Source organism: Pyxicephalus adspersus, chromosome 1, assembly GCF_032062135.1.
Source record: "Pyxicephalus adspersus chromosome 1, UCB_Pads_2.0, whole genome shotgun sequence".
Classification (NCBI taxonomy): Eukaryota; Metazoa; Chordata; class Amphibia; order Anura; family Pyxicephalidae; genus Pyxicephalus; species Pyxicephalus adspersus.
In genome coordinates this window covers 89183669-89195494 of record NC_092858.1, presented here as the reverse complement: position 1 = coordinate 89195494, position 11826 = coordinate 89183669, and the positions used below count along the sequence as shown (strand labels likewise).

The following is an 11826-nucleotide window of genomic DNA, read 5'->3' as shown; positions in this document are numbered from 1 at the left end:
AGGAAATGCTTTGGTAAGAAATCACAAGAGAAGCAAAGGACATATTAATCATGCAATGGATAACAATTTGGTTTGTAAAATGAAATGAAAGGGTATGTAAACCCTAACAATAAACTCTCTTATAGCCAGTTACATACACCATTGAAAGTCCTTTGATTAATAAATGCAAAGAATACCTGTTTCTGCCAGAAATGTTGTGAACTGATAACTGCTTGTGCTCCTTTTCTGCTATCCCTGTGGACTACAAGGAACTCCCCATTATATTAGTGAGAGAAGGAGGGAGTATTCTGTGATCTTCACCTGGGGTAAAAATGCTGCACATTCATAAATACATTACAGTGAGTAAATGTTGTCACCCTAGTAAAGGAAGTGTGTAACTGCCAGGTAAAAAACAGAAAAGAATGCCATATGCCAATGCTATATCTATGGGCTGTCATATTACATTTATATTTATAAAAGAATGAATGGAACATTTAGCCACATTCTCTAGTGAAGAATCAGTCACTACCATTTACACAGAACAATCACCAGCATAAAATATCAAATTTTGCCATTAATAAATAAACATTCCTGTACACCAATATAAAATAAATTATGGCATTTTAGCTAACCACAAACACTACATCCTGACAAAATATGTACAAGGAAGTAATATTTCATTTGGCTTGACTCAACTACAACAGAATAAGTTAAAAGCTTTCTTGTGGTACAATGATTGCTGAAAGTGCTGGAAAATGATGCTGAAAATGCACAAAAATTACCACAGAAAATATTTGGTCATTATAATTTCAAACAAAGCTCTTCGTCACCCTGGTGAAAGTAACTCAAAGCATATTTGGAGCCTTTCACATTGTAAAAATGATTGTTACATCCTGTAATTGCACTGACCATTTTACATTTCTTATTTACAATTTATTGTACTATACAAAAGATATTCTGTGGATATGGGGGCATTATTATTATATATAAATATATAAATACAGAGATTATCTAGATTATATACAACAGTAATTTACAGAGCAAATAAAACTTGTACCAGCACATGACATTTTGTTGCAACAGCACATTATACAACCCACTACAACATAACTGCTTATTATCTATCACACCATAACAGTAAGTTATATTACCAAGCATGAACTTCTAATTATATCATTTTGCAAGTTATCATGTCAGTCAACAAGGAATTGTTCACTGGCATGCAAATCTTCTTTCCTCCACCATTTACCCCAGCAATTCACCCCCCTCCTTTAAGATCTGCCCCCTACTACCAACCCAAACAGCAATTTACCCTCTTATATTACATCACAGATCCTATATTTTCCCAGGATTCCCAGGATAATAATAAATCCCAGATCTAAATACGATAAAGGCAATTTTCCCCACATATAAAATATTTCCAAAAAAACCCAAGGTTGTATCTATTTACATTTTGCCTTTATTTGTCTCTTCTGGGATTTATAATGCTTCCTTTCCCAATAACAGAGCAGTACACAATTATGAGGAAACTTTTTCATGAGAACAGACCCAGAAACAAAAACAGTTTTTAGTTCAGTTTGGACTTGCAAACCTTTTCCTCTCCTGGTGTATCTGGGATTTAAATTTCAAAGAAGCTTACAATAATGTCCCAACCATAGTATTGAACTTTTTTTGTATCTCATTTGTATAAAAAAAAGCTGCCTGTCTGGAGTTCTGCTTTATGAAAAGTTTTATTTGTAGTTTGCAGAGAAGTTGATTACATTTAGAACTGTTAAAGATTTATACATTAGCATTAGAATTGTACACTTTATCATTATTCTTCCTTATTAAAACTAATGCATTATTTTATATATTTTCTTTTTACAATAAATGCTTTTAGCACTAAAGCAACACACAATTATTTGAACTTCCCATTGAAAGTGGCATTGTCCTTTGTTATTTAAATGTATTGTATATTTTGAAGTTAGATAGTTCTCATTATAACGATTGCCATCAGCTATTCTGTAAAAATGTGAATAACCTTGTAAAATGAAAAAATATATTATATAACACTGGAAAATGAATGTTTGCTTAGCACTGAACACTGATTATTCCATTCTTGTTCTTGCACCATGAAAGAACAAAATGTATAAATCCCTTAGTAGATAGACATAGAGGAAACACAGAACAGACAATACAGGCACAAAGGATGGCACTACAATTACAGTTTACATGCAGTATCAATGCAACTGGCAAAAGATTTTGGGTCAAATAAACTTTCACTTTTAATCAGCTTAACCAATACAGGCACAAAAACTAAACGTGTGCAAAGATGCTTTTAGAAAGCAGCCACAGCCTGGAAAGAAAAGCCTGTCCCCTGCCAGCATGCTTTAGTAAAGGACTCATGGGCTCTGCATGGAATCAGTTGTCTCTTTACAGAGGTCTGACATACACACCTAACTGAGTCATAGCTAGATTTATCCAATCAGCAGGGTGCAGGAGTTTTGTGTGATTGCAAATCAAGGTTTTACAGCTGGGGTTTTTTTCGACAATGAAGATAGAACTTGGGTTATAGAGGTATTCATTAAAACCTGGCCCCTTACTCCAAATGGGCTTTAGGGACCCTTCTTCTCATAGGCCTTGATTTATTAAAGCTCTCCAAGGCTGGAGAGAATACACTTTCATCAGTGAAGCTGGGTGATACAGAAAACCTTGAATGGATTCCCTAAAAGTCATTAGCTATTTGTTAGCAAAGGTCTTCAACTCTGGACCAGATCCATTCCATGTTTGCTGGATCACCCAGCTTCACTGATGAAAGTGTATCCTCTCCAGCCCTGGAGATCTTTAATAAATCAGGACCATAGAGAGAAAGGTTCCTTCTATTAACTAAAGCAGCATGTATGGAGCCATGAAACACATATACAAAAGCACAGGATATAATGTAACTTTAACATTTAAAATATTCCTGATTCCTGTATAAATGAGTAAATAAAAGAGGAAGACAATGTCATGGTGGAACATTGATTAGCATTAGGATGTGTTTCCTAATTTCTGCTTTGGATGACAATTCAGTGCACAATTGTTAAATGTTAATAACATAGAGTAATTTTCAGGTCATTTATTGCCATAAAGGTTGGTAGGTTAAAGTGATAAGCAGACTGGTCTAGAGCAGCCATTCTCAACCAGGGTTTCCTGACACCCTATGGTTCATCTAGAGCAGGCTTTTCAGCTTTTTGAAAATTGGGAACTCTTGAAAAAACTTTCAGGTCCTCAAGGAACCCTTCTATAAACACTACATTCACAGCTAAGAGTACATTAGTGTGGTGGTCAATGCAAGGGGGTGGTGGGAAGAATGCCTTTCACATTGCTGACCAGAGGGAAGAATGTCACCCCTACCGATGGACAAAAAGATCATTGGTGTCACTTAAACTGACTTGAAAGGCGCAAACTGCTCATTTCTCAAGGAACCCATAGCAACCTCTGGAGAACCTCAGTGTTTCTCGATCAGTATCCCTGGTTGAGAAACACTGCTCTAGAAGTTACCAGGGTTCTGTTACTAATTGATTACCTATAGTCTTAGCCCCAACACCACTTGGCAGAGCCAGCTGCATGAAACCAAGGATCTTTTTATCTGTCTGTAAAGATGGCATTCTGACTACTAATGTATAGGGGGCATTCTTCCCACTTGCATCTAATGCAAATAACATGTTTCCCATTGATTGATTATAGTAGGGATTTTCTGACACCTGAAAAATATTTAAAAATTTCCTTAAGGGTAAAAAAGTTCAGAAAACCCGATCAAATCTACGACTTACCCAGCCACAGACTAGTGCTTAAAAAAGTCCAAGGTATATAAAACCAGATGAGAGATTTATTCCTATAACACCAGGGCCTCCCCTCAATCCTAATTTAAATCCCAACAGTTTGGCTTTAATTTCAGAAAGTTGTAGAACAACACAGTTTGGGCACCAGACAAAGCAGCAAGCTGCACTGAAATTAGGGCAAATCTGAAGCACAGGGGTAAGTTTATATAAATCAATAATAAATTAATGTGGGTGGCCAAAGCAACAACTCTTGTTAACATCACCCAGAACGTCTCTGCTCCTCATCATTGGCGTTACATCATGAATCTGATATGATGGCGGGTCTATGTGAAGGCTCTTCAATATGGCAGAATATAGTTATCTGACCTTTATAAAGACATAGTATGGGCAGAACACAAGATTTATTATCACCTGTAGAATTTTATGTCTTCTGACATTGTAATATTTCATAGATCTTTGGCAGCGTGGTGGATCAGGGGTTAGCTTTCCGGCCTTTGCTGCGCTAGGTCTCAGGTTTGAATCCCAGCCAGGACACTATCTGCATGGAGTTTGCAGGTTCTCCCCGTGTCTGCATGGGTTTCCTCCGGGTACTCCGGTTTCCTCCCACATCCCAAAAACATGCAGTGAGGTTAATTGGCTTCCCCCTAATAACTGACCTTAGACTGTATTAATGACATATGACTATGGTAGGGACATTGGATTGTGAGCTCCTTTGTGAGGGACAGCTAGTGACATGACTATGGACTTTGTACAGCGCTGCGTAATATGATGGCGCTATATAAATACTGGGTAATAATAATATATTTTATTTATGGTCCTTCCGGTGATGAAGACATAAAATATTATCGCCATTTCTAATTCCACCCTCGTCATCGAAAGCCATCTGCTGCTAACAAGTCAATGTCGGCAGTTGTATTGTGAATTGGATAATATGATATTAACCTAGTTTTCAGACATTATCCATGAATATTTGTAAATAATGTAAGTCACTGACATGACACAGGGCAGTATGGAAGTAAAGAGAAGTGGCTATGATGAAGCATGCTATATATCAGTGGATATTCCTTGTCTTTGGGCAGGCTGTGTGGGAGGACTGGGTGCCTGTATGTACATATGTGCTGCTATATGACGGAACATACACGCATCATTCTCCAAGCCGAAACACTCATTCACTTTGTGCTGAGAAGTCGACTCATCCATTTTTTTTATATAGGGGGGGATGGTTTTATGATTTCACAGGCTGTGTGATTTTATCGTCTCGAGATGTTATTTTTTCACCCTCTGAGTGAGGATAAATAAGGTTGGGAGGGTCAGGCGGTGTAGTAGGCGTCCTGAGCCGATTTCCTGGATATTAGTATGCAGATTGGCAGCCGGGATACCCCCGCGTTTAGCACAGTGCCGAGTCCCGGCCAGTCTGTAAGCTGTACAATCCGCTCAGCTGGCTCTAGGGAGAGATCTACACGGAGAGATAACGGGGCTGCGCTATAGACCGGGACGGGCTCACCGGGGGACGCGCACACACCGACAGCTCCACTCATCCGCACTATTCCGGCTGTGTGCGGCGCTGTACTCTGGGGCATTGCAAGATTACATCTTGATCCGAGGACAGGACACAGGGATCAGGTAAGACATAGGTGAACATAGACTGTATGGATGTAGCACTAATCCACAGGGAAACCATTACAATCAGCAGGTGGGAGGATGTGTGCACGGATCAGACCTGTGTGTAAGCACCTGCATCAGCACCTTTACCTGGCTCCTCTATAACATGGGGGTACTTACTGTCTGCTCTACATGCTGATCAGTGTGCATATCTTATATAACATGAATTATGTAATATATAAATAATATATCATCATTTTATTATGCATAAAGAAATAAGCATGTCTGCTGATGGTATGTCATTACACGTCATGTATAAATAACATGTAACCCTCCATCTGTGCTTGTATTTGGATATATGTCAATAGGCTTGCGTGTTGTACGCAAACAAGAAATAGGGGGGGGGGGGGGGGTACAGTTTGACGTCAATATTTTTTAATATCTTTTTTTATGTGGGGTTAATTGGTTGCATGTATTGCTTCAACCCTAACCAAGCATGAGTCATAATTGTCAGGTCTCCCCCAGGATCCCCCTTTCCCGAAAGGGTCACATCTGCTGAGTTTGGTGTCCAGAGATAGTCTGCACATGCCAGCTGTGCTGAACAGCTGTACCAGACCTTGGGATAATCCGAGATCAGCCAGCCGGTAATGAGTTCTCCATCACACACAGGGAGGAGGTGACATGCCTGTGTTCCACACACCAGTGTCTCATGCCCTACATCATGACCACCCCATGGATGGGCTTCCATTCTTCTAATTGTGTTCTGTCTCAAAGTTTCCACATCCATGTGTAAATCACAAAGGGGATCTTCGTAGGTTTTGAGGAGTCCTCACCTTTTTTTTTATTACATGGATTTGTAGTAAACTGGTCATCTTTTAGTTTTTTCACATTCTCCAAATAACCAGCATTCAGATGAATGTTTTTAACTCACCTTTATTACAATGCTTTTGTTTCTGAAGGTTGATTGAGGAATTTTTCCATTGGGGTCTTAAGCGTTTTGTTTGGGTAATTCTCACCTCATTTTGATTCCTAATAAATGAATTGCCCATGTAAGTAAAAGGTTTAATTGAGGGGAATCAGTTCAAAATGTTCTGCAGAGATTGTGGAAGAGTTGGGAGTGTTACTTGTCTCTATGTTCTCCTTTCCCAATGGTTAGGCTGTTTTTAAAAGAACTATTTACAAATGGAAATATGTAAGAATGGGAATATACAAAATATTGTGATAGATTTGGAGTTGCTGTATCAGGGTCATGTCAGATGTGATAGTCTGCTGCTTCCCACATATTACCAGTGGCAGAATAATTTAAAGGTCAACTATTTCCCCCAATGGAGCCACTGGCTCAGAATACTGCAGAATCTCACTCCCTAGCCAAGAAGCCGTTGCCAAAACTTTTTGTTCTGTTCAGTAGGGAAGCAACCCCATATGAAAAGTTAAGTAGGCTTTCAATGGTTCCATTCCTAGATAGTTGTTTCAAGTGATAGGATAGCTGGTTTCTGAATCATCTTTATTTCTATGTCATAGGATCCAAACAAATCCCATGATGAATAACTCATGTTCACCAGAGCTCTATGGTTTAGTTACTGGATCCTGCTACAATATATTGCTGTGCACACTCAGGAGTTAGTGAAACGGCATGTGTTCGTAACATATACATACATAGAGATCACCAACATTAGACCTCAAAAAGCCTCCAGGGGTTGTCCTATATGGAGCTACATAATATGTTCTTATATTATTCGGCACATTTATAGTATATGCAGACTTATAGAATTTATAGAATTTTTAAAATTCTAGTATAAATCCAAATGGAACTGGTCCTCTTTAAGGATACATTACAGTACAAATTCCTAATTAGGCAACAGATTGTTAACAGGTAACACAGCCTACTTATTCAGACATGTTTTTATTTTTTTTATTTAGGTTATTTTATGTGGTGCTCCTGTTTAACGTACTGGAGGTATTTCATCTTCAGGGAACCCCTGCTAAAAATACTATATTCACAGCTCATAGTATATTAGCATGGTGGTCATAGAGAAGAATGTCACTCTTACAGATAGCCAAAAAAAAACGGTGTCACTTAAAATGAGAGGTACAGATTGCTCATAGCTCAAGGAACCCCTAGCAACCTCTGGGGGAACCTTGGTTAAGAAACACTAATATAGGCATTTGTGATTCAGGGGAGTCATATCAATCCAATATCACATCATCACCCAAAACACCATCCACCCGTCTCTTAAATCTTATTTTCCTACTTCTAGATTGTTCATTTGGTCACTCTGCACCTTCCTTTGTTTGTAGATAAATGTATCAGGTCTCCAAAAAACTCAGACCCCAAGCTGATCCTTTGTGGAGAAGAGCCTTTTTACCTCTTTGGCATTTCACATGTCTTCCCTTCATTCCAGATCTAAAGCCTTTGTCAGTGTCAACATTTTGGGGAATATTGGATGCTTGTGTCCTGTGTCTTGGTTCAAACCTCCAAACCATACTCCATTATGGTGACATTAGTGGCAACATAGGCGTCAGAGGAAGAACTATAGCTGGTGGCAGGAGACATAGGGGCAAATGGTAAAGTCACTGATGGAGTGCTGTAATGAAGGGGAAATATTACATATAGGCTGTCAGAGAGGTGGGTATAATGGCTGTTTTCTTGTAGGAACCTCACAGCTTTATTTAGTTAGAGACCTAACAGGGTTTCAACTATCATTGAGACAGATTAGCCCTGATTTATTAAAGCTCTACAAGACTGGAGAGGATACACTTTTATCAGTGAATCTTGGTGATCTAGCAAACCTAGAATGGATTTAAAAGTTATTTAACTAAAAGTTATTTGCTATTTGCTAGCAAATGTTTTCAATCCTGGACCAGATTCATTCCAGGTTTTCTGTATCATCCAGGTTCACAGATGAAAGTGTATCCTCTGCATCCTTGGAGAGCTTTAATAAATCAGGCCCATTGTGTCAATCCTAGAAAGAGGGTAGTCCTATGACTCAGAGACAATGTAAATAAATACCGTACATTTACCCAGACCCAGAGCAAAACCTATATAGTAGCCTCCTTGTACCTTTTAAAAGCTTTAATGGTCTCATTTAACCTTTAGGCTGCTAATTTGAAATAACATTGCATTCATTTTTTTTTTATTCTAGACAAACAAGCCTTATAGAGGTTATTATAGCAGTTAACTGAAAGATAAATGAGCTGTAGAGGCTAAAAATGATTCAGCACACATTAATGTTTAATAAAGAGAAAAATAGGTATGCGTGGACCCCCCCTGACTGCAAAATCCCAGGAGGACTGGCTCCCTTTACCCCCCTCCCTGTAATTACAGCTTGGAAGGATGCACACATTATCCAGTAGCTGCTATTTGCACATATTTCATTCATTTACTACAGAGACTGTAGATCACTTAAAAAACCTATTTCTTAGGACATTTTGTCTGTGTGTTTATATGAAAATCTAACTGATGTCAGCTAATATAATTTTATTTACAGGTTATAAGAGCATATCATTACTACAGCCTAATGAATATACAGGGTAGTTTGTTATCCAGCTTTGTATGCACTCCAATGACTTCACATGGAGAATGACTCCACTTCATTGCGTGATTGTCTAATTATGATGTAAACATGATCACCCCAGCAGATGACCTATGAGAATCATATTCTGGATTGCCAGGTTAGAAACTATTGTGTAATCCCCCAGGGCACACAGTGATGTCCAGTCTTCATTCAGATGAGATCCAAGTTTGGTTTTTGTTTGACAGATTGCTGTTTTCTTGAACTCCAACCTATGTGGTTTCTGATTTGAATGTTTTGTATATACGTCAAGCTAGAGCTACTAAAAATAGATCCCAGAAAGGCATTTATAGTATGTAGAGTTTGGACAGTGGCTACCTACCGATTACCTTGGTTTATCTTCTGGATCTGACAACAGTTCAATCAAACCATTAAAACAAACCATAAAATTTAAAGATCTGTCTAAAGCCCTGAACATTTGTCCAATGGACATCAGATGATTGTTGCTGGAAATAACCTTTTGTTATCATTTCCAATGAATGAGTGAGTGCTGTACACAACGCCTTTCTCTCTGTGGAGAGGAGAGCGGGAGTGAGTAGCACCCCACTGTGCTTTCCTCTATAGGAGTGAACTGCAGTTTTTCCCAATTGGCCATTCATTAATCTGTCATAGTAGATGGATGAACGACATTAGGGGACCGTCAGATTTGTGTCCGAGATGAACACAACCATCTCAAGCAAGTTGTACACAAGTTGGCATTGCAATGTTCATTCTGTTATCTATTTTATTGTCCAGGGAATCCTTTTTTTTGCAACTCTCCCATTTGGTTTTACTTTGTTACGAGGGGCTTGACATATTTGATGTCTGGGATGTCTGATGTCTGGGATGTTGAACGTGGCTGGCAGATTCACTATAAAGTTGAGTAATAATTAAGAATGACTTAAAGGGATTCTATATAACCCCCTCTTACATTCTAACACTAGTCCCACATGTTGTACACGAATGGACTTGAATGGACTTATTGAAATTCCCGGTTGCACTTAAATAATGTCTAATGTACATGAGTATGTGATATGACAGAGCAATGTGAGCTGAACTGCTGAGAGATGGGTGGAAAAGTTCAGGGATTCAGGAGGATGCATTGCTTCACATTTCCTGCAGCTAGATATATCAGTAAGGGCTTGTTTAACTGATAAAAACAGTTTAAAATCTACTGCTTGTGATTACTTGATTTTTTATAGATGGACCACAGGTTTACCTTAACATCCCAACACGTTCATTAGAAATTAAACTAGCCAGTGCTGGGGCTTTTCTTCCTTTTATAAGATTTGGATTTACAAGAACCTATCAATGTAGAATTATATGACCTGCCATTGTTGATTTGTTAAAGATGGGAGCTTTGGGGCTGTTAGTCTGATTCTTACCTTACAACTAATTAAGTCACTAACCTGATTAAAGCATGCAGCCAGTGGATTGCTGGCACATACATATTCTTGTTTCAGGTTAGCATTAACTAAATTAAATTAGTATTGAAGAATGGATTAGGATGACAGTTGAGGAGCTTGCACCTTCAATAAAAAAGTCAGCAATGCTGGCAGTCACCTATTTAATATTAGAAGTTTAATTTTCCTGTTTTCCAGTTTTTCAAACTTGTTTAGTAGCTGTATAGTTGAGTTCTGCATAAGTAACAACTTACTTTATCTTTTATTTAATTTTATGCAATTCTTCTGCATTTACATCAGCACATTTATTATACAAGTGCAATAGACTATGGTAATAGCAAAAAGTTACAAATATCTGAATTAGCCTGCTGCTTATGAAAATCCATTTAAAAACATTTACTGCAATAATGAAGATAAAATACAAGTTGTCATACAAAACTGTATATTTGCATCTTTAAATTGTAACGTTTTAGAAACAAATTACAACTAGAGATGTTTGATATAAAGTAAATGTTAAATGGTTTGAGATAGGTCAAATTCTCATGTTTAGTTTGTCATTTTATCTGACAGTACCAATATAATACTATCAATCATCAACTGGAGGTATGCAAAAAAAGAAGAAAAGAAACAGAACATATTATAACTGCATTTTCTGCGTGATGCTACATAAAGCAATCTAATTCTGTATTCTGAAGGAGAGGTGGACTCAGAATACTGACGGACACCCAGTAGGCTGCCCTTTATTACCTCCTAGCTCCAGTAGTAATATAACGGCAACCAAATTGTCAAACACATGTTTTATAATAATGTTGATGCTTCTGTTTTTCTAGCACAACCTCTTTATATGGTTTTAGACATGTAATGTGACAAAGGATTCCCAGAGTACTTTGGGTTAGCTAAACAGAAAGCACAGTAACGTAGCTCTTTTCAGCCACAACTGTCATTTTTCAAGTTCTCCACCTGAGCTGTCTATTAAAGGAATAGTAATTGTTTTAACCCATTGCAAATTTGCAAATTTCATCTTGAGCTTATAGGCTTTCTTTAAAGAGGAACTAAACCCTAACCATAAAAAGCTGTGACCAGGCAGATCCTTCATTGCAAAAAGGACAGGCGATGTCCCTTTTGCAATAACTTACCTTCTGTTCACAATTTTTTAAATACACTCACCTCTCCCCATTCCATCACAGGGGTTGCTAACTTCATCAGTCCTCTTCTGGGTTCCCGATCTTTGTCCATCTGGACTGGCCAGGCTGAAATAATGCAACTCCTGAACATGTGCTCAGGATTTCATTAAATCTCAGCAGCTGTGGGGGATGCCAGGAGATACCCACTATATCTTGGCATCATACCCCAAACTGTGCATGCAAAGCTTAGTTTTTTTTTTTTAAAGTAGCAAACAGGCACGCATTATTATATATTTATTTGAAAAAAGGACATCGCTTGTCCCTTTTGTAATAAAAATCCTGCCTGGTTGCCAATTTTCATTGC

The 11826-nt window shown here is 38.1% G+C and overlaps 1 protein-coding gene across 1 annotated transcript in view; it reads left to right on the top strand.

Moving 5' to 3' along the window:
* Positions 1 to 5108: 5108 nt before the first annotated feature.
* HPCA (hippocalcin) overlaps positions 5109 to 11826 on the top strand; it is a 13863-nt gene continuing 7145 nt past the window's right edge. The window contains exon 1 of the mRNA XM_072417991.1: positions 5109 to 5405. The gene's annotated coding sequence lies outside the window, so the exon portion shown is untranslated. The remainder of the gene's footprint in view (positions 5406 to 11826) is intronic.